Source organism: Macrobrachium nipponense, chromosome 31 (genome assembly GCF_015104395.2).
Source record: "Macrobrachium nipponense isolate FS-2020 chromosome 31, ASM1510439v2, whole genome shotgun sequence".
In the NCBI taxonomy this organism is placed as follows: Eukaryota; Metazoa; Arthropoda; class Malacostraca; order Decapoda; family Palaemonidae; genus Macrobrachium; species Macrobrachium nipponense.
The window spans coordinates 16,004,549-16,028,787 of record NC_061093.1 but is presented as its reverse complement, the minus strand read 5'-3'; the positions used below and the strand labels follow the sequence as shown (position 1 = coordinate 16,028,787).

Here is a 24,239-nt window from a genome sequence, read left to right as displayed (position 1 = left end):
GTGTCCAAGCCATCTCTGTTGCTGCGCTACGAGAAAAGCCTCTCGTTCGCAAGAGATGGTGGATAACAGCCAGCCGTGAAGTTGAAAAGGGACTGGACTGCTTGGTGGCCGTTCACGTTACGTGTGGCTGGGCTAGAAGGTTGTGCCAGGTGGGGTAGTTCTCTCGGTGCGTCTGCAAGAAGAGCAGCAGGTCCGGATACCAAACGGCCTGAGGTCGTTTGGGAGCCACCAGGATCATTCTGAGATTGGGAGTGACCACGCTCGACTGATCACTTTCCGAATCAGACAGAAGGGAGGAAAGGCGTAAGTGAAGAGGTTGTCCCAGGGGTGTTGGGAGCGTCCTCTGCAGCTGCCCATGGGTCCGGCACAGCTGAGAAGAAAACCTGAAGTTTCCTGTTGTGCCGGGGTGGGGTGGCGAACGAACAGGTCTACGACCGGTCGCCCCCACAGGTTGAAGAGCCTTTCCGCCACATCTTGGTGTAGGGACCATTCGGTCCTTATCACCTGATCCCGACGGCTGAGCTTGTCTGCTACTACATTCTTCTGCCTGGGAATGTAGCGTGCTGACAGCTCTATCGAGTGAGCGTGGCCCACTCGTGCACCTGCACTGTCCAACTGCATGGAGCGGAAGAGACACTAGCCCCCCCTGCTTGTTGACGTATGCCACTACTGTGGTGTTGTCGCACATCAACACCACTGAGTGGTCCCACCAAGCGGTCCCGAAACTCTTGGAGAGCGTTGAACGCTGCCTTGAGTTCCAGGACATTGATGTGAAGGTGCTTTTCGTGATGGTCCCACACACCTGCAGTCAGCAACTCCTCCAGGTGTGCGCCCCATCCCTCGGTCGATGCGTCTGAGAACAGAAGCATCTCCGGGGGGGGAGTGCGTATAGGCACTCCTCTTAAGAGGTTCTTGTCGTCGAGCCACCAGGCTAGGTCCTGCCTCACTTTGTCCGTGATAGCCACGGGAAAGTAAGGAGGATCCCTGGCCTGAGACCAACTCTCCCTTAGCCTCCACTGGAGAGACCGCAGGTGAAGACGCCCGTGAGGGACTAACTTCTCGAGTGACGACAGATGGCCGATCACGACTTGCCATTGCTGTGCTGCCTGTTCCTGCCGCGACAGGAACCGGCCGGCTGCCTTCCTGAATTTGCTGATACGCAAGTCTGCGGGAAAGACTTGCCCTGCTACCGTATCTATCAGCATACCCAGGTACTTCATCTTCTGCTTGGGTTCGAGATCGGACTTCTCGTAGTTGATCACGATCCCCAGATCGCGACAAAACCTTGAGGAGTCGATCTCTGTCCTGTAGCAACTGCGAGCGGGAGCTCGCCAGGACCAGCCAATCGTCGAGATACCTCAGAAGACGTATCCCGTTCGAATGGGCCCAAGCCGACACCAGAGTGAACACTCGCGTGAACACCTGTGGGGCGGTTGAGAGACCGAAAACAAAGTGCCCTGAATTGTACACCGTCCCGTCGAAGATGAAGCGAAGGTACTTTCTGGAGGACTGATGGATGGGTATTTGAAAATACGCGTCCTTCAGGTCCACCGAAAGCATGAAATCGTTCCCCCTGATCGAGTCGAGCACTGAGCGTGCCGACTCCATCGTGAACCGCGTCGTGCGAACGAAGCGGGTTCGGGAGAGAGAGGTCTATCACCGGGCGCCAGCCCCCCGATGCCTTCTCCACTAGGAAGAGGCGGCTGTAAAAGCCCGGTGACTGGTCCTCCACGATTTCTACAGCTCGTTTCGCCAGCATGGTCTTGATCTCCTGTCGAAGAGCGTTGTCCTTTGTTGATCCCCGGACATAGGTCTGTAGATGGACCGGTTTGGAGATGAGGGGGGGGTGCCGGGGGGGGCCGAGACTCGAAGGGTAGTATATATCCCTCCCGAAGGACATCTACTATCCAGTTCTCGGCGCCGTAGCGCTGCCAAGTCGCCCAATGGCTCGCCAGGCACCCCCCCACTTCCGGCAGCAGGTGAGGGGGAACGCCGTCCCTAGCGTTTCCCTCCTCGTTTCGACTTCTTTCCAGCACCTCCTCGGGAAAGGAGGGCTGGGAGGAGGGCTGATTTCGGCCTCCTCTAGCAGAAGTTGAAACAGCTGGAGTCTTCGCACAGGGTTTGGACGGTGCAACCGTCTTCGCCGCCGTGGAAGCGCTAGCCAAGCTCTTTGGTTTAGCCGCAGTTACTCGAGGTTGCCCAGAAAACCTTCGAGACTGCCTGGTGGACTAAGCGGTCACTCTCGTCAGTGCGCCGCCGCTTTCCACCGCAGCGTCCACCATCTCTCCAGGAAAGAGAGCTGGGGGAACTCCTAAGAGGTCCATTTTCGTAGCCCGAGTGCCGCTTCACGCCCGGCCCCCGCCCCCTTGGTCACTCGGGTAAGGACTGGCGTCCCTACGTCGAAGAACCAAGTTGGCCCACAGGTTAGCAGTCTGATGGGCGAGGTAAGAGATTGCTCTTCCTCCAGACTGGCACAGTCTCCTGAAAGAAGCGTCGTCTTAGAGAGCAGAACTCCCAGAGCCGGCCGCTACTTTGGATATTGTGAGGGACCACAAATCCAACAGGAAACTGCTGGAATGCTGCCATAGCGGTAGATTCCAGGGCAAGTGCCTCCTGCTGCGAGAACCATAAGTTCTCCGACAGGAGCTGCTGCAGGGACACACCTGGAGTCAGCCTCGCTAACTCCGGGTTAACCTGTTTCGGCAATATCGGGTCTTCAGATGGCACGTAAATCGCCTCTGCCGCTGTTAGAGGAGGAGGAAGCAGCTTAGAGGACCGTCCGGATTTTAGCGAGTCCTCCCGTGCCGGAGACGAGATTCTCCACCTGATCCAGGACCGAGTCCGCAAGCTCCGATCGTGGCAACCCCATCATCATTTTGGGTTCCCTCTTGGGACCCCAAAATGACTCGAGCCGGGACGTGGGCTCTGCTGGTGGTAGCGGCGATCCTTCCGCGAGGTCATTATGTAGACGCATCAACTTAATGACTTCTGCGAAGTTCCTCTGTATCTCGGGCGTCACAGCGTCTTGTGGAGTAGGACCGTCCAGTCCCTCCAACAAGAGCATATCCCTCGATACTCCTCCTTCAGAAGGAGGAACAGCGACAGACCCCTGACGGTCGCCTCCAACTACTTGCGCGTACGTTCTGTCGGTCCTAAGACCGTGCCTGAGCCGCACGGCGTCATAGCTGGGTCACGAGCGGCGCACCTCTCGTGATCGCTCCTTGGTACCTCGCTCCTCCCGGTGTAGCCCGAGGAGGTTGAAGGTACAGGAGAGGCAGACCTGACGCTCCCCCCTCGCTCGCTGGCCGGACCAGCGTGCGTGGAGGGCTGCTGCTGATCGTAAACCGCGGTGACGGTCGAGCAGCAGGCCTAGCCTTGCCGCTCGCCTGGGGCGATTGGCTCGGCTGAGAACGTCGAGAACCGATCTCTAGCGTCAGGCGAGCTGCCGCTGGTCACCGTATCCGCCCGGTCCCATCGGGAGCGGCGGACGGGTGACCTGCTAGGCTCGCTTTCGCGTCGAGACCGGCCAGCGTCCTCTCGGCGCGTCAAACCGCTGGTACCAGCCGTGGCTGGTACCCGCGGCCGTGGGGACTCCTTCCTTGCCTCAGCCCGTGGCCGGTCAGCGACCGTCACGTTCAGCCCGAGCAGCCAGTTGATCGCTGCGAGAGCGTCCACTGGCCTGGTGAGAGTCGCGTGCACGACTCTCGCCAGTCTTCTGCTCCGCGCCGCTGTCTTGACGGCGAGCAAGCTCGGGCGTCAAAACTTTGGCTGGGAACGGTCTTCTTTGGTTTAAGAGCGTCCACTCGGTGCTTCTCGCGAACGAGAAGCGGCCGAGACGGAACCTGGTTTAGCGGCAGAACCGCTAGCACCAGGTGAGGACGCACCAGCCGAAGCTGGTGCACCTCTGGTCCCCGTCGACTTCTTCTTTGCAGAAGAAGCGACGGGCCCCGTTCCCGAAGGAACAGGAGGACCAGCAGAAGAGCTCCCCCCCGACTCCGCCTGAGCGAGTCGGGCCCTTAGAAGATCCCGAAGGAGCCTTCCTTAGGGGGGGAGGAGGCAGCCTTCCTTCTTCTTCGGCTGTTTAGCCTTAGAAGTCGAAGGGGAAGGAGAGGCAGCAGACGACGAAGAAGACGATGAAAGACGACGACGACTTCCTTCTTCCTCTTCTTCTTCGCCAGCTCCGCAGGACAGACGTCAGGTCTTCCATCCAGGAGGGAGCCGGGGCAGTTGCCGAAGCAACAGGCCCGACTGCACCTGTCCGGAAAGACCTGAGCCTGTAACAGCAACACCAGCAGCAGGAACGACAGGAACAGGTCCGGGAACAGCAGGAACGGCAGGAACATCTGAAAAGGGAAAGTGCAGGCCGATCTGAAACAGAAACGGTAGCTGGAACAGCAAGCAGGTACGGCAGGCACGGCAGGTACCACGGGAGAGCCAGGCGTCCCTGTCTGCAGTTACCGACATCCGTGGCACTGGCGGCAGGTCCAGGGGGGTACTCTTTGTTTTGGGCAGCGGAAGTCCGGGGTCGGCAAAGGAAAAAATCCAGGTGGTGGTGGCACCGTCCTCCTTGGCTACGGCAGCAATTGGTTTTTGGATAGCCACCAGTGGGTGTCACCGACATTATATGGGGCGTATATACCAGATGTGGTGGCATCTCATACGCTGGTGTCGTTATAGTGGTGGTAGTTGATGTCACCCGCACCATGAGTGACCACAGCCGACCCCCGCCAAACCGCTGGAGCAACCCCTGGATGCTGGGCACTCCCTGCGCTAGTCCCAGCGACTCCCACACCTGTCCCAAGTCGTCCTTCACTGCTGGCACACCTGCGGAGGACAATAGTCGGGTTAGTTGGAGGGGCTTCCCCGCGCCTGGGGCGACCCCCCAGAGCGGACAGAAGACCCCGAGTACAGCTGTACGTCGGGTAGCGGGCGCCCTCCTCCACACTCGACGGATCGAGCGAGGAAAAAGGACTCCGCTACCCCCCCGCAGGGGAAGGCGCGAAACGTGGGGCTGGCCGGGAGGCAGGAAAGAGGACGAAGTGTCCGTCACCAAAGGAGTCACTGGACTTTCCGATGACTTCTTGGCCGGCCTAAGTCTCTTCCTGCCCTCGTACAGCACCACTGCCGCCTCGGAACCAATTCACAAACCAAACCACTGGTTCGTTGCGGGAGCATTCTCGACCCCCTACAACGAGAACAAACCTCGTGGGGGTCCACCTCAACAAAAAGACCTGAACCCTCCACATTTACGCCCCTCCAGCCCGGGACAACACTACGGGCGACTGGAGGGCGCGGTGATATTTCCATTTCCTCTAATTCGCTCATTTCAGAAAATATGAATAGAGAAAAAAAGTACTTACAATCCACTCCTGATACACAGAAAGAGAAAAACAAATACTCAAGATTGAAGCAACGACAAGCGGGCGAGCGATGGCGAACAGTCCTTCCCACACACGGCCGAAAGCAAAAGTGGTTTGTTTACCATCCCAGTCGCGCGGCGCGCGACGATCGGACAAGCAGTTAACTACCGTTCTCCCTTGTTCGAAGCTTACGACCGTTCCAGCTGCCGCTTAGCTACTTCCTATTGTTAAAGGACCGATGGTTTGTATTACGTATCGGAACAATTACATCGTAAGACGAACAGTATGACTTCGTTACATAAGTTAAGTATCCAGATATTCATTAATATGCTAACTAAGGACAAAAAACATTAGCCGAGACCAAGTGATATGGTTGAATCTGAAGCCAAGGAGAAAAAAAAAAAATAGACTAGCCGGCATCCTTGTCTGTCTAAACCACACCTCCTTACAATAGTGCTGTTTGACGACAACGCTAGTGTAATTGTAATTTAATTGAAAAGTAATAAAATAATATTTAAAGGTAATTAAATTAACTTTATTAGCCTAATATTAATTTCAGTTGTCATTGTAATTTGATAATACGACTGGTAATAATTTGTAACTGTAATTGACATAAGCTCAATGTAAATACTGACGGCAATAATCTGTTAAACGTATGAAGACGTCATACATACAAATTCCTTATATCTGACATCTGATTATATGCCCCAAGATAGATACCTCATTGACTATATTAAATGTCAACATAGTTGAAGACACGTCTCCTTTAAGACGTTTGTACAAACTTGGCATAAGTGAGAGTGTTGTTACGTTAGTCATTTTAGTCAATCAGGAAGAGAATGAGATGGATACGGCGACGCAAACCCGTATTCGTCATCAGCTGATTCCAGCGTGAATGACTGCCGAGTTTAGTGTTTATACTACGCCAATATGATGATTACACATAATACAATTATAATGCTTTAGTCGGACAGAATCCGATCGTCATTCTGTTCGATTACATTCATATTAATTATCCTCAGATCGGATTCTCGTTCGTTTTCAATTACACCTGTATTGAATTATCCGAAGTCAAGAATGCCTTAAGCCTACAGCGTTAGCCAATATAAAAATAACTACCGATATGTTGTACAAGCGAATACTTTAGGTTAGGCTAGGCTACTGAATATGCATACGATATATCATCGTGAACACTAGGCTAACCGTAGTTAATTTTATTCGATTTCTCTTCATACTGAATATCGTAAGTCAATATGCATTGAACGGAGAATTAGTTGATATTAACAATTATCGTATCGTATACGTAGAGGAAAGTAACCTTAAAGACGAAGGAGCATATCTGAAAAACCAACCCTGGCCTAAAAGCTTCTGATGCAAGGAACTCGAAGCAGGAAAAAGCCTAAAGATGCTCTAAGGACACTGTGCCTCTAAAAACTACTACTTTTAATAGAAACCCGACCCGAAGAAGCCTGCACTTCTCTTCCTAAACTAAACACTATGTAGCCTATTATCCCTACTCGTCTATATCTGACCTAAGTTTTATCATCCTGAGAACTTACACCATCGAGGGAAGGGGAATCTGCTGACCAACACTGCCTGCTCCGCGCCAGGGGGACGGCGGATCCTGCCCTGTGGGCTTGCGGATCCCCATAACCCCCAGCACCGGTTAGGGCTGATTCTGGAACAGGCAGGGGAGCTGGAAAAGAACGATTAGTAATTTCAGTATCCCTATTGCTCGAGCTATCCTCACATAATTCTTGACATAAAATCGGTAACAGAGATGTCATCGAGGGAAGGGGAATCTGCTGCCAACACTGCCTGCTCCGCGCCAGGGGGGACGGCGGATCCTGCCCTGTGGGCTTGCGGATCCCCATAAACCCCCAGCACGGTTAGGGCTGATTCTGGAACAGGCAGGGGAGCTGGAAAAGAACGATTAGTAATTTCAGTATCCCTATTGCTCGATCTATCCTCACATAATCTTGACATAAAATCGGTAACAGATGTCATACTCGATGTCAGCGTACTCTCAAGTCTCTTAAAGAGCACTGTCTCTAAGTCTTTATCTTGATCTACGTTAGTCTCTTCCTGCCTACAGTTACTTCTTAATACGAGACCTTTCCTATGTTTGAGATACCTAACATCTGGTCCAAAGACCACTCCTGACATTCCAAACATCTGGTCTTTACATTATATTGAACAGGCCTACAATTTACGCATAAGGAATGACTACGTGTAATAGGGTACTCATCCTTTTCTTGCATTGTTGGCAAAGACGATAACGTTGTTGAACTTCCGCTCGTCGTTTTCTGTGATGTCGTGGCCGAGGATGCAGTAGTCGTTGTCTAGTCTGTGTTGTTTCTTCCTTTGCAGAATCAATGTCTAATGACAAGGTATTAAGAGCAATCCAACCGTAATCCAAAGGGATGCGTAATTCGTCACCAAAATCAATCAAATCAAAGGTGCAAATGAAGGCCGGCAAGACCAAAAAAAAAGGAGTTCGCTGTGGATAACATCTGTACTCCACCGCGAACGATAAGTGATTGAGTGAGAGGGCAGGTGTGACCGGCCGTGAGGCAGGGCTACTAGCGGTGGGCTGGTAACTAGGTAACGAGGGTGTTTGCCAGGAGATTGGCAACACTGATCGTTTATTTTAACCAAAGATTTGGTAAATTTTTAATAAATGATGGTTCGGGCTGGTAAGTGACCAGGGCTAGTTCAGGTGTTCAGGGGGTGTATTGCAATATAAACGTTTACATTAAGTAAGTCACATCACAGGATATTTAGTCAAGGGTCATCTAAAGGTAGCATTTTTCAGACAGGTACCTACTGTAACATACAGAAACTGTTAACCTACTAATAAAATATATATAGGGTAGAACATCACAGCAGGCCAAGCAGGCCACCTACAATCAACACCTAGCCACCCTCCGAAAAGTACATTATAACGCGTCCTGACACCCGAGATGGATGGGCATCAGTCGCGACTTGTTTGTTGGTGAGAAACGGAGCTAAAGACCTCTACTCTCCTTTCGAAAGTAAGTATTTCTCCAAAGTTAGAAATTAAGGCCAAATTTTAAGATTTAAACAGAGGGTACTGAAAATGGCGCCCACGGCAGTGGAAATCTCACCAAAACGCTTTAGAAATTTTTACTTACAACTAAAAATGTTTCGAAGATTGACGCCATCTCGATGTTTACGGAGTCGCTTGTGTCAACAAACTTTCCATTTCCTGTGATAAATCCGCGCACACTTGTACCCACAGACGCTGGAGCACTTTTATCACAACAATCGAAACACGATTTTCTCACCAACAACAAGCAGGCGTAAACAGCTTTGGTGGTAGAAGATGACGAGAAGCGTGCTCTTGGCTAATTTTTAAATAAGTAGTAAAACATCAATATTTTACATATTTATGATGATTAATTTGAAAATATTCGTTATTGAAAAAGTAACTCGACTCTGACTCAAATTTAAGTAATTTTTCTGAATTAGAACGTTCTTTCAAGTTCTGTATTATGACGTCACGACATCTTGACTTTCGTACCTATTGTAAATAATTGCTATACAAACTGTCATTGCAGAACAGTTTACCAGTTATTCATGCAGATTGTATCAGCTATACATGTAATTGTTATATCGTAATGCGCATATATATTCTTATTATTTACTTTTTGGATATATGAAGATGTTTTACTGCTGGATTATCGCCGCAGTGTGACGCAATCGTTTCGGTCCATGGGCCTCTGTCTGTTTTCGCACCATAAGAAATTATGGGGCCGAATTTGCAATGACCAGAAAGTCGTTGTTAAAAGAGGAAAGTTAGCATTGAGGGCATATGTTTTGACTGAGAAAAATACAAATTTATTCAATAGCTAGCTTGTAAAAAATACTTGGTATAAAAAACTTGATTGACAATAAGCAGCATGTCTACTATGGGGTTTCAGAGGACAGTGCAAGCACGTTTTTGGGCAAATACCTATTTCTGTAACGAAACACTCGTAACAGAACGAGATTTTGCTATAGTGCATTACACCCCAGTGCCGTAATTTATAAGGGTATCGTGAATCACTAATCGTAAAGAATAACGACACTTGTCCTTGTACCAAGAGACAAAAACTCCATTATGCAGAAATGGATACGAACACGCGTATAAAGCTCCACCTACCCTCTCCCCCCTCCCCCTCCACCGCCATCCCTTTTCTTTCTCGTTCCTCGCCTTCCTTTCTCTCTCTCTCTCTCTCTCTCTCTCTCTCTACTCTCTCTCTCTCTCTCTCTCTCTCTCTCTCTGTTGCCATTCGGTATGTGTGACCTCCAAAACTGCAAACATTAAAGGTTACATTTATTTCTGGCATACGATTATTAAAGAAATTCAAAATACTGATAAAGACTGAAATCAATGAAAAAGTGCTAGCAAAAAAAAAAAAAAGCAAAAAAAAAAACGTAGTCGTTCCTCTATGCACTTTTCCGTATTCATTCCTCTATGGTTTTCGGCAGCCAGATGTACGAAAACGTTAGAAACATTTGATTTTATCTACTTTAGAAATATCTGTAATTTTTCGGGGTAATTTGGTTGCAAAAAAAGGGATTTTTTTTTTGGTAATATACATGAATTAAATCAAAATTTTTAAATAACAAAGTAAATTTAAACTAAATAACGAGTAAAGTAAAACAATTTAGGGAATAAAACTTTGCAGTTTCGTCGTCTGTCGTCGTCTGCTGTTCGTAATTGTGTTTATGGCGCGCACTTAGAAACCAGGAACAGCAACGGGTTTAAAGTGCAATGTGGAGTGAACTGAGACCAAAATGTGTATAATAACAATCAAATAAGCACTGTGGAGTTTCAGTTGTGATGGCAGTAAGGATAAAAAACGCCGATTACAAGGTAAGAATGAATTCAGTTCAAACCATAACCCGGGAATAACAAGTTTCATACTTTCACTCTATAGGCAACAAAATGTTGTTTTATTGTGCTGATTACAACTGCAATCTTGAGTAAGATCAATAAACGTTACATACATACGCTAACATTGTTCAAATGAGTGCTGGGAAGGCTGGGGAAAGATGGTGGCCGTCACTGATGAGAAACCGTCCATGCAAAACGTAGCCGCCATATTGGATTTCAAAACTGCCTGAAAACATATTTTACGAAGAGCTCACATGCTTATTTAGTTCGTATGGGGCTTTCATATATCACAATATGTTGACGAAAACTTCAGTCTTTTAATGGTATGCTTAGAGTTGCAATTGTATTCATGTTTCACCAATTAAATATCGAGTGAATAAGACCCGTCTACCGTGATGAGGGTTGGGCCTGTCGTGATGTTTCCCCTATGATTTAGGTCATAAGCCACTCACTTGGAATTACGAGTCATTCAGCACTGAAAGGGAAATGATCCGTAAAAAGGACTGAAAAGACGTAAAAGGAGGAAAACTTTGCAGTGGCACTATAAAAGTGTTTATGAGGGTGGAAAGTGGAAAGTCAGATGGCAGAAAAAGAATATGAAAGGAAGAGGTACAGGAAACGACCGACAAAGGGATGCTGCAAAGAATCTTCAAGTAATAGGCCTTCCTACAGTGTACTGCATGAAGTGCACTGTCAGCGCTATATACCCCTCCAATGCAGTATGTAACCTATAGGTATAATCCTTACCTACGACATCAAGGATAAGTACACGAACAAGTACACATGAAAATAAAGATAAGTTTAAGATTCGTCACAATATAAAATATCAACGCCAATTCGCTCGTCAACGGAAACAAGTTGTGCAAAGCTTGTTAGCCTGAGGAAAAATAAACAAACACATAGGCCTGACCTACACAGGAAAATTATAGCCTACGTCTGGGTAGGCCTGACGACGAACACATAGGCTGCATAAAAATGTTAAACTTGGCCTGTGTAGCCCTGACCTATGAAATCTTCTAGACCCTCACATTAAGTCACCACTTAAATTTAAGTAAATGTTTGAAAATGAGCAAGACTACATTAAGTACGCCTACCTACGACAGTGGCTACCTCGCCTACATACAGACTTAAGCCTAGAATACAGTAGACCGAAAGTCATGCAGAGAAAAATTGATGGAAGTCATAGAAAATCACTTTGGAAATTAATTAAATAAAGGCCAGCACGAGATCCAGGGGTTTACCTCCTTCACTAGGGCAAATACTACACAGCCTAGGAGCAGCCATTAAGAAAAAAAACTACGTCTGAATAAATGTCGAACACTCGACCTGAAAACACCACGCTTTGGAAACACAACCTAAAATGTAAACAAACGCTTCGACATTTTCTTACGGACCGAAGCAAAACAAAGGACAAACTCCGGAAGACGAAGAGAGAGATTAGGGGGAAAACCCCGAAAAAAAAAAAAAAAAAAAAAAAAAAAAAAAAAAAAAAACAGTCGTCCCTATAGGGTCGCATACCACCGAATACGTCACTCCGTCAAAAGGCGGTTTTACGGCGTCGCTGGCGTCGAGAGGCGTCGAAAATCATCGGAAACTGGATTTCCGGATTTTCTTCACGGGCGGGAATGGAAACGGGCGGCGTGACTTACCTCAAAACGAAAATAATTTGTGGTTTGTGTTTGCCAATGGCGACGGCGATAACCGACAGGACGTCGTCGGCGGGTCTCTCCCCTTCTACTTCTTGGCGTTATCTTCCCTTATTGCGGGACTTACTGGCTCTTTACATTATCAGCGTTATCTTTAATGTTTAATTGTGATCCTACTATGTTACAATGACGGATTAAGAATACAACATAACAAAAATGAGCGATAATAAAGTTAATAATCTTGACAATATTCCGTAGAAATCCACAACTGCTAATGTGACGTCACAACCAGCTGAGAGTCGCAAAACACAGGGAGTGGGGAAGGCGCCATATTCAATTTCCAAATGGCACATTTGAGTCAACTTTTCGCTTTACCTGTGGCGAGTTGAATAGCTTCGTGGCTTTCAGTTTCTTAATTTGTGAATACACTGAGGTTTATACTGTAATTTAGGCTTATCCATATACTCATCCAATTAATTTAATGTGTGAGTTAATTGTATATTTAGTATGAAAAAACGCATACGTCGCAATACAACTTGTATTACTAATGCTGCACTTTAATGAACAACCAGTGGCGTTTCTGTTTTATGATCAAAACAAAAAATTTATTCCATCTATAAATTTCCCTTTTTAAAAGTAAATAAAACACACGTCTTCCTTCGACAAATGTAGTTACATGCCAAAAGATAAGCGCGTATATGCTTGAGTACATGTCTCCACGCGTTCATAAAACATGCATGTTTACAAACACTTGTAAATCACAGGTAAAAAAATTATGAAATTACAAAAGGGTAGTAAAGCCCAGCCACAAGAGCAATCTATGGAGATCAGGGGACACAAAGAAAGAAAGGTGTTAGTGCGTGGGGCTTTACTCCGCAACCTGATAAATTATGATGAGAGCAGAAGTAGAAGTAGAGAAAGCGCGGGCCATTATGACGAGCACAACTCCTTTGATTTCAGTTTATCAGTTTTGTAGAATTCGTTGAAAAAATTCCAGGACTGTTTTCTAACGTGAAATGTTGGTATTTTTCTTTAGCATAGTCATTCTCTCTCGACGGTGGTTAGGCTGGTCGAGATGATAATATACAAGAACGCGCACAAAGTGATAACAGCAGTTGGGGAAACAGAAAACGTTGAAGTTAGTTGTTGGATTACACTAGGGGTCAGCTTTAACACATTTTTGTTTGTAATGGTTAGGGATGTGTTGAGTGAAGCGATCAGGAATGAAGAGCTGTGGGAATTGCACGCCAATGATCTGGTGATTACTGCTGAAAATGAGGAGGACCTACAGAGAAGGGTTGGAGATTGGAAGGAATTTTTAAAGGGGGGTGGCTTAAAGGTGAATGTAAATAAAACAGAGGTTTTGCTGAGCAGTAGGGAAGATAGAGACAGAATAGTAATACAAGAAAGAAGAGGCTCGATCATAAAACAGACAGAAAAGTTTAAATACTTAGGATCTACTTTAAGCCAAAAGGGAGGATGCGAGGCTTAAGTTGACCGTAAAATAAAAGCTGCAAGGGGGGAAGTGGAGAGAGGTGTACCTGGAGTGGTTTGTGATAAGAAAATGCCAATCAAGCTAAAAGTTAAGATATATAACAAACCAATGATGAGACCAGTGTTAATGTATAGAGCAGAAAAACATGGGCTCTAAGAAGAAAAGAGGACGTAAAGCTTGAGAGAACAGAGATGAGAATTCTGAGGTGGATTATGGGACTATCGCTGCTTGAGAGATTGAAAAATAATGAAAAAATAAGGGCAGGTTTAGTAAAGATTACAGATGTGATAGAGAGTCACGATTGAGATGGTATGGGCATGTGTTGAGGATGGATGACGAGGAGGGAGTGAAGAGGGCTTGGGAGGAACCGGCTATAGGTATTCACGCTCGGGTTTAGCTGTCAATCCACCCACGGACCGTTCGACGGATGATCGTCCGCACGTAAAGGATAGCTGTCAGTTGGACAGTCAACGGGAGGTCATTGCCCTCATTTCTCGCCTATAAGCCTTTGTCGTGGCAACAACTATATGACAGCGATGGAAACTTTGATGGGTGATAAAGATTTGGAGCTACATAGACTATAGTAGATTCGCATCAGCCGTGCATTTGATGTCAGCCCAGTCCCTTACGACGCTCCCGATTGGCTGTTGATGCCAATCAGGAGCACCTCAGGAGAGATGGAACATACATCCTGCCTACGTGAACTCACGAGAGAGACTGGGAGTTTCCAGCCTTGTGATTGGCTTATCAACAGCCAATCAGGAGCGTCGTACGGGACTGGCCTAGACGTCAAATGCACGGTTGATGTGAATCTATTATAGCTGCTGCTGCAGCAATTCTCTTCAAAATAGGAAAGAAGCAAAAAGGTTGTAACAGGGTGTGGTCTAAATATTGCCTATTAAAGAGTAATGTCTATTCTCATGCAATATTAATGAATAAGGTGAATTACACCTAGGGGTTGGTTCAGTTATAATATATGAAGCCTAGGCCTATACCAAACTGTATTTATCACATGAAAAATATTTTTATTTTTGATAACATGATTTGGACTCAAAACGGCCTACGAATAGCGCTGTGGAGTCTAATAATAATAGTTATTCATATTCTAGTACGAGAGGCGGAAATCCTTCCCAGGACGAAATCCAGCGGTGAACTGTTATAAAATCGTTGGTTGACACGTCAACAGGTGTGATCATCTGTCAGTTGGTGGAAAGAACTTTAAATTAGGTAATGCCATCAGTTCATCAGTTCTGGTGAGTAGACTGACTCCGCCCACAAACTGTCGTCCACAAGTACATTTCAACGTCAGTTTTAATGAGCTGACAGGGAGATGACAGGTAAAACCTGTAGAGGAAGAAGATCAAGAGGAAGCAGAGAATTAGACGGCGAGATAAAGTGAGGGGAGATTTATGGAGAGTGGAGAGAAGAGGTTTGGTGGAGGATGATGCCTTTGGCCGGGTATTCAAGCACAGGTTTATCTGTCAGTCCTTCTCAGTTCATCGAAACTGACGTTAAAACGGTGTGGACGACAGTTTGTGGGCGGAGTCAGTCCACTCACCAGAACTGATGGAATTACCCAAAGTTCTTTCGACCGACTGACAGGTGATCATACGTGTGGACGGTTAACCAAAGATTTTATGACAGTTCACCGCTGGATTTCGCCTGGGAAGGATCTCAGCCACTCCGACCAGAATATGAATAAACTATGTGTAAAGGCCTAAGTAATGTCATTGTTAGACCTTGCAGCACTATTTGTAGACCGTTTGTAAGTCCTAATCTTATAATAAACAAAAAACTATTTCCATGTGATAAATACAATTTGGTATAGACTAGGCCAGTGTCCTACCTTTTTATGAAAGGTGTTACTAGGGAAATTAGGCTTCATAAATAACTGAACCAAAAAAACCCCTAGGTCTGATTTAACTTTATTCATTAATATTGTATGAGAATAGACATCTCACTTTAATAGGCAATACTTACACCATACTCTGTTACACCTTTTTGCTTTGTTTGCCTATTTCTAATTGAACTGCCGCAGCAGCAGCTGGTCTATGTAGCTCCACCACCCTATCACCCAGGGAAGTTTCTCGAACGGTCGTGGGTGGACTGACAGGTAAACCTGTGCATGAATACAGATGGCGAGTGGAGAACGGCGCGTCGGGCAACCGACCCCTTAATGTAGGGATAACGGCGGGAAAGAAGATTCTCTCTCGACGTTGGATCCTTCAACTACTCTCCTGGACATGAAGAGCTGTGTACTTACAAGCAGCATCATGAGCATCGCAGTCCTCCGTAGACTTAATATCCTAGAATCCGCATCTTTTCATCTTGCATTTTCTTTTCGTGCGTAATTTTTGCGACAGGAGATGTGATATTGAGTTTCCCTTGACGCCAAATCAATGCCTCCCTCGAATTTCAATCAGGATACCTCGGTCTTGTTATTCTTCTGCTTCATTCTTCATTGGTTCCCCAGCTGGTTTGTCACACATTTAACATGTTTCTCTATCAAAGTATTCTATATACCTTGTCTCTATCTTTCTTTGCTTCGTAATTCGATTTTGGCCGCTTAATATACATTCATCTGAAAGGAAAAGAACATTTGCACCACAATGAAGAAAGGCCCCGAGTTTCTTCGATGAACTAGGCTCACCATCACCTGCGGAACATGCGCTTCTTTGCCGGTTTCGGTGTATCTTTAGAGTTTTTATGGCACCGTCGATGATATCCATGCATGTCTGATGAGAATTAATTAGTCACTTGAGCACAAAATAGGAGGTAACTTTTCACTCAAAGAATTTAAGGACCGTTGCAGTTCCACTGTCGCTTTTTATTTGTCTGAAACTGATCTCAGATCGCGGCCTAACAACCATACCTGACTTTTTGATCGTCATGAACAATACCAGTCCAAACCAACCGAACCCTCCTGCGCTGCTTTCTCTGCCGTGGTTGGTGCCACTTCAATGGCTTCTCGTCACTTTTACGTCTTTCCTCAGACATTATAACTATAGTTGGCCAATCATATCTTGCTCTTGCATCCTGCAAATGAAAGATGTTATGCTAGTTTATTCACAATTAAATATATAACAAAATCCAAACAATTTTAATACAACTCAACATCAGATTCTACATAAAACCTGTTAATCTACAATAAGAAAGAATTTTTTTTACCCTGTATAATATGATGAAATCGGTAAAAACAGAGAATAATTTTTCGCAGACAACTAAAATCCATTCGTTAATAACACAAGGATTATGAAAATGATCATCCCATAAAATCCCCAATTGGGTGATGGCCCACGGTCTAATTTGATTTGGTTGGTTTTTTCCGCACCGTTTTAATTTCTTATTTAAACAAACTGTTGCTGTTTTAAACATGCAACATTTCTTAAAACCAGATTTAAAGTGTGTGTTTTCTTTTGCTGGTATCTATGAAAATCATGCGAGTTGCGGATTCCGTAGCGTTAGGGAGATTACTGCTTCAACACTAAATTCAGGGTTGCCGTTTTGAGGAATTTCGTCTATTAGTGTGGCTTTCTGGTGACATCTGGCAACCCTCCGTGGCTTTTCCGGCCACAGGCCACGGCACTGAAGAAAAAAATTCTTCACTTTGCCTTTTTATGTTTTATTACGAAAATAAAAGCCAGTAAAAAAAATCAGATGAACTGCATATGGTAACCACTGATAAAAGCCAATGTTGTGAAGAAAAAAACGGCATCACTGTCAGACAGACTGGCAATTCAAAAAGCAGCAGAGTTCAGGTGGCAGTTAAGCAGATTCTGCAGTTATATAGATTGGAAATTACAAAAATCTGTATCAGCAAAAATCCCCAGGGGGGTGTGGGGATGGTTTCGGTACCTACCCCGTGGACTTTATGAAAAAGTAAAATAGATTGGACATTTAATTGAGAGCATTATATGCTCTGTACTACACATCGTGTTTTTCCCTTGACATCCTGAACTGCCTCCTTACCTTGATCAAATGTTTTATCATTAAATGGATCTTGATTGGTTTAAAACAAGTTACTTTTGAAGCTATATGGTTCGCAAAACAAATAAAAAAAAAATCACGGGATGAAACACTTCATGTCTATAAACGCTAATAACCTATGATTACTGAACCATAGAAACTTGATAGTACTACAATACATTTCCTTGAAGCTTCGGGTTTTCGACCAACAAGGAAAAGAAAGATAGAAATTGAGCACAATATCAGAAGCAGATGACCTCAGATCGAAATGGAATTGAGAAAATAAACTTCATTCTATGCTTTCAAGATCGAAAGAGGGAAACGAATTAATTTTCCAGGAGTGAGACCTGTCGTAGTCTTGCAAAGCAGGTCACTGGTATTTTACAATAGCCTAATAACGGGGTGTCTGCAATGAAACTACATTACGTACAAAAACTATTACGCTCATCAAGAGCCACAATAAAGATCTTAAAATTTAATTGACAGATCCAAAAGCACCAATTAGAACAGACGAGACAAGTGTAAAAACACTAAATCACAACAGATAGTAGTACCTCAACTTTGGAATACTAAAACTAAACGGTTTGGTTACTCCAGGAAAACGGTTCTTTCACGGCAAAATCTAGGAAATTCATTGCTTAAAAGAAAGAAAGAAAAAAAAAAAAACACTGACATTAACGCTTTTCGAGGAATATATCGAAGTAGACTTAAAACTTAATTGAACAACATTTGGTTCACGTTGATGAAGTGGATAACTTGACACTTTTCGAAAACACCGTGCGCTGTCAGTCTCGCATCCGTCAGTTATGCAGACCTCTCAAGGCTGATGATCATTCGTGACACCAGCGCAAGAGTAAAATGATTCCGCAGATTAAAGCTCTTTAAGAAAGTGGGGGCTTGTCAATTACATTAGGATTCCTAAATATTGTAGCAGTTGGAGATACAGTAATGGAAAAGTAAGAGATTTGAAGACAAAAAGAGAGAGAGAGAAAAAAATTGTTACTTAAGATAACGAACGATTCACAAACATTAACAAAACGGCGTCTGTTCTAATGTTGTGGGCAGTCTGTACCTGAGTATCAGGAAATTTTGAATTTTGGTGGAAAATTGAAAGGCACAGGCCTACTGTTACTTTAAAAATTCACCGTTCAAAAAAACAAACCCTAAAAGACACCACCCCCCCCCCCCCCCCAGAATACGAGCTTTTAAAATAAAACTTTGTATCGTGGCTTTATCTTTTACAGTTATTGCTCTACAGATATGTTAAGCCCTTCGCCCACCTACCCAACCACTACCACATCCCATGAACGCCAAAAATCGTTACCTGGATCTCCGGAATGACTTAACGGATTTCGATGAAATTGGCAAGATTAGAGGCCTTAGTTGGAAGTCTCTAAAGCTAAGAGTTTCATCCCTGTCGGTTGAAATATTTCAAGAGTTGTAAGGGCCAAAGTCTGGGTTTTTGTGTGGTACTCCTGATGGCTGGGCTTACTAACCGCCAACTACCGTGGCGGTTGATTATACATGTAGCTATATGTTGATCACGGTGATGTTTATCTGTTCCTAATACTGGACTGTTTACCAATCGCTCAGGCTGGGTGAAGCTGATCATTTCAAGCACTTTATTTTGTAAAAAAAAAAAAAACAAAAAAAAAAAAAAAAAAATGGTTCCTTCTGTAAGTATATTTTATCTAGACTGAATACTGACCTGATTAACTGACTGCTTGATTAAAATGAATAAAAAGATCAATAGAATACTATAGAACATTTCGAAGATTTAGTAACACTAGAAAGTTGTGAATCTCTGACTTGACAATATGTCGACCAATAACGAGTTCATTTTGGGTCCCAAAGTCTGTAAGTGAAAGGACTGGTGTATACCAGCAGCTGTCAAAGTCGAAATTTTATATTGTGTGATTGAAGTTTGAAGTATAGTTTTGTTGATCCAGATCACTGACCTTGCAGCTAAAGGGGGCATATATTGGAAATCATAACGTACAGTGAAGAGAGTTAAATAATCAAATAACTTCCAGTTCAGTGCACAATTCGAAATTTTTTTCGTAAATTTTCTTTAAAAAAAAACATGGCTGGCAAGGCATGGGAAACACCCATGAGTTCCGCATGTACTACAGTATGATATCAGAAACTTCGGATCTGATGTACAGGTTGCTACATCTGAAGAACACTAGCAAAGAACTATAGTCTTTCCATTCTTCGACTGCCTAACGAGCCAGTTCTATGATGTGACATATACCAGAGGCGTGAAACTGTTTCAGCTCTTGAACATATAAATGAACCTATTCTAAAGGATGGTTTTCTTAAATACGAACTTTATCAAGATGAACTGAAAAGCATACCTCGAGAACTAAGACTAAGGAAACGCGAAGCATTACTGTTCCACAACATTGTCTTGTCCTATAGACGGAACTTGAAAAAGTGACCCAAGGTGCCTTTTGCTATGAAACACTACTTTTTTTTTAAGTGTTCCAGCAACCTATGCCTGCATGAGAAGCTATACTGCTTTAAGATATATATATAGGTAGAGAGTGAATAGCCCTACAGAAGAAGTAGAGGGGAACTTTGCTTTCCTGGTGTATGTTCAGAGTTTGAAAGTGTTCGCAGGAGGAGAAAGTAGAAATGCAAGGAGAGTAGAGTGACGTTACAGAGGGTAAACGAAAAGTAAGGAGATGGAGTAAAGGACCATGATATAATAAAGATGGAGGAACCAATAGGCTGAGTTTATCGCATATTTAGAAGTATATACACTTGGGTAGTGCTTAATTCTTTTTCTGTACATCCACATCTCTCTCCCTTCGAGTTTTCTCACTACATATATCAAAATCCAAAGAGTTACGGGTAAATAAAGTAAGTTCGCGGGGGGGGTGGGACATAATCAATGTGCACTAATGCTGACTCACGCACACTTACTTGTAATGGTGTTTACAGTACCTCATGTTACCAGGCACTAGGCTAAATTTTTGTCGGGTTGCCAAGCTCATAGTGACTCCTTGTGGTGCTGTATGTTTGTGTGTGTATACGCACACACACACACACACACACACACACATATATATATATATATATATATATATATATATATATATATATATATATATATATATATATGTATATATATTGCTGAATTATGAATTGACTCCTGAAACATTCATATATCTACGCAGAGGGCTCATCGACAGTACTGTGGTATCACCCTAATTCCTCACACTTACTTTTAAGACATCTTTCCACTACCTACCCAGCCCTCTCTAGGCCTACATCTCTTTCCCTCTTCTAACACTTTCGGATTATATTCTTTTCATCATCATCTTATCATCTTCCATTCTTTCCACATGAACAAACCATCTCGAAACATTCTGAGACCCTGCCTCCACCGGCACTAGGCTTATTATACTACTGAGCTTCTCCACATTCCTCGTCCGTCAGTTCTTATGGTACTTACTACAAAAATAGTTCATCTCAACAGCAGACTCCCCTCTGGCCATTTGCCTTCACCCCACCCCCCCCCCTCCCTCCCTTAAAACTATTTCAGTGACCTATATCCATTCCATTCCAAACAGGCATTTAGAAATAATCGTATTCAATAAACACTTTAATCATTATACAATACAATCTACAAGTTCAGTTTCAAAGACAAGGTTAATGAATGTTTTTTTTTTCAACAACAAAAGATGCAGATGTAGGTCTATTGTCAATGGGAGAAGTCTCGAAGAATTCTTGAATGTAGGGGAAAATGGGAGGGGTTTTTAGGTATGCTTAAGCTAGAGAAAGGTTTTAAATACACACACACACACACGCACACATGTATGTCTATATAGGTATCGTTATTCAAGTTCAAAAGAGAGAGAGAAAGAACGTCACTAAATTTATATAATTAAAATGACCTAAATTCATCTGTTAAACCTGGATTAAGAAAACCTTGAAAGAATCAATTTTCTCACAACTTTTTATCGTAACGAAATTCATTCATCGATTAACATCGAAGCAAAGAAACAGAACTTAAAGGTGACCGTAAGAACGCACCACAGAACTGAGCTTAGACCGACGTAAAACAACTAACATTTATTTGATGAGCGCCCCATGTTTGGAATCCGCTTATATGCATCAAACACTCCACGCATAGCCGAGTTTTGTTTGCATCGCCCATTCCACGGGATTGCTGCTTACCTCTCATTCGACAAGCTTCCTATTTTGAATACAATCTCGCTTCGTGATTTTCATTTCCTGTTCGGTGGTATGCGTTTAGGAGAGTAAGGATTGGTAGGTAACAGCTGGTAGAACGCAAGTCCTCATACTTCGATCCTCCCGATGAATGTTTCTTGAACGTATTAAGAGTTAGACGTAAAAAAAACGCATGATTCCTATGGTCATTTAAACATAAAGAGTACTTTCTAGAGTACAAATTAATCTGAAAAAAATGCCCTTGGTACCTACAAATGGAGGGACGAATTGACAATGGATTGTCACAGTGAACTAGGCTAGAGCCTTGCTGTCGATTAGGCGCAGATCCAGAGAGTCACATCAGTACGACAGAATAGTCAACCGGTCATAGGATATACCATTAGCTGTGTAGCATCCCCCGTCATGCCATGAGAACGTATAAACATTGGGAAAATGCACGCTGAAGTTTCATGGGAAATTGGCGTTTTGCTATCTGAGAGAAAGAGAAAAACAAGGCGTGATTCAACCTCCAGCTTACTCGGAGTCGGTACGTGTGCAAGATTTTCTCTTATGCATAAGCTGGAAACATTATATTCCAAACTTTTAATGTAAATTAAAATGTGCTAAAATCAACGGTCAAATAGAGCATTTTTTCACCAATTAAAATAAAAATAAATACGCTTATATACTTTAGAAATAATTTTTCGGTATTGTTTAACATGCACTTTATCATTTTTACATTTTCATTCTAATAAAGAAAATCATAAATATCCTATCGTAAAATTCCTGTATCTTTACTTAATGTAAAACACCTTTTCAACCTTTGTAGGCTCTTCTGTAGGGTCTTTCTCAACCCACCCCCCCCCCCCCCCCACCCAACAAGAACACCACCACCACCACCACCAACTACAAAGTAGTTTGTATGCTTGGTGCTTACTCCCCGAGTAAGCGAAAACAAGCTCGTGAACGATTCAGAAGATTAGTCAAGGGACTGAAAAGTAACAAAAATGAGATCGGAGTATTACTATAAATTGATGAAACTGTTTTTTTTATGTGATTTGGTTTACAGTGTGTACACTAAAATTGAATACCTATTGAGGGAAGATTTTGTCGAAAAAGCAGCATACTCAATGGAAAAGATAATAAAATATAAATTATTGTTTATAAAACAGTTGTCGGAGAGTACATTATGGTTAGCGATAGACTGAAAAAAAACCTGAATTGGGCATTGGAAAAAAAAGTACGTAAAACATCAAGAAAACGCGAAAAGCTTATGTAAATCAGAGTTTGATGACGCAGTGTGTGTAAGAGGTGCGACAAAATTCTGATGAGCAGTCTGTGTAGTGTATGAAGCAGCCCCAATGTTTACGGAAGTTTTCTTTTACACAGGGGGCTCATCAGCGGTCAAACAGTTAAGTGTGGAGTGTGACAGTCACACTCCTTGTGTGAGCATTTGGGGGGACGACTCTCTCACCCACTGCCTTCCTGGAATTCTCTAGTACGAAGGTGATCTGCTTGGCACGTGTGACCATAGGCTTTCATTTTATCTCGGGTCTTTTCGTTCGCTAGTGATATTGAACCCCAGCACTTAGCTTTTCACTGTAAAATATAATAAAAATAAAAACAACTATTTCTCAGTGGCGTGTTAGATTTACCGCTGGTTTTTAGTCTATGAAAATGTGGAGTGATTCGGTTCTCTCTCTCTCTCTCTCTCTCTCCCTCTCTCTCTCTCTCTGCCCACCAAATCCCCGGCTCGATAAATCAATTAACAGAGGTTTACAGCTTACGAAAGCCTGAGCCACCATGGCTAAGTAATAACAGTCCAGCATTAAGTCTTTTGGGCTTCATTTTATTTATTATTATTTTATCTCGTCGGTTTGTACGTTGCAAGAATTTCTTCTTTCAAAAAAAAAAAAAATAATAATAAATAAAATAAATATGTAATTTGGAGAAGGAGCTTGTAGAAATGTCGCAGTTTGCGTACAACGTTAATGTCATATTTATCATAATTAACGAAACAGGTCATGTGGCCTAAGATGGCCGCTAAAACTTAAGACTTTCGCCTCTAGTACGACACTGTTTCGAAATGGAAGTTGTTGCCGTATCATGTGAAAGGAAAATCGAAATTTAAAGAAAGTAGAGTACTAGCTATTATTTTGGGAGAAATATTGCCACTCGGTAATGGGGTGTTAGGTGTCATTCAGCGTAAATGAATTACTCATGATTTGTCATTTCTTATGGACAACAGACAGTAGTTCGGCGTCTAGAGAAAGATAAAATTAGAAAATATTCGTCCAGAATGTCATATAAACTGGAGGTGTTGTACCGTAACGTTATAGTTAAAAGTTGAGACAGAGGAGCTATAATCATCCACATTGAAATGTTGCTAATTTGAGAACAGAAAATGCATGAGAGAATGTCCGGGTGATATAACCGATGAATGATTTCACAACAAAGGAGCAAGGTTACTCGTCGGGTTACCTCCTCGAGGCCCAACTGTTTACTCATGACAGTCATCTAACAATCAGATCAACGATTCAATTGTCCTAGAGAGAGAGAGAGAGAGAGAGAGAGAGAGATTATTCCTTGACTGGCAATAATAGGAATTAATGCTCCGTCAACTCCTAATTTTTATTTCAAGATGCTGCTTGTTCGAGTTGACCTAAGGCTTTTAGAACATTCAACATTTC

General features: G+C 43.7%; 2 pseudogenes; one reads left to right on the top strand and one right to left on the bottom strand.

Moving 5' to 3' along the window:
• Nucleotides 1–12,149, bottom strand: part of LOC135206646 (cyclin-dependent kinase 12-like) — an 89,376-nt pseudogene extending 77,227 nt beyond the window's left edge.
• Nucleotides 1–24,239, top strand: part of LOC135206647 (cyclin-dependent kinase 12-like) — a 193,077-nt pseudogene that overhangs the window by 164,783 nt on the left and 4,055 nt on the right.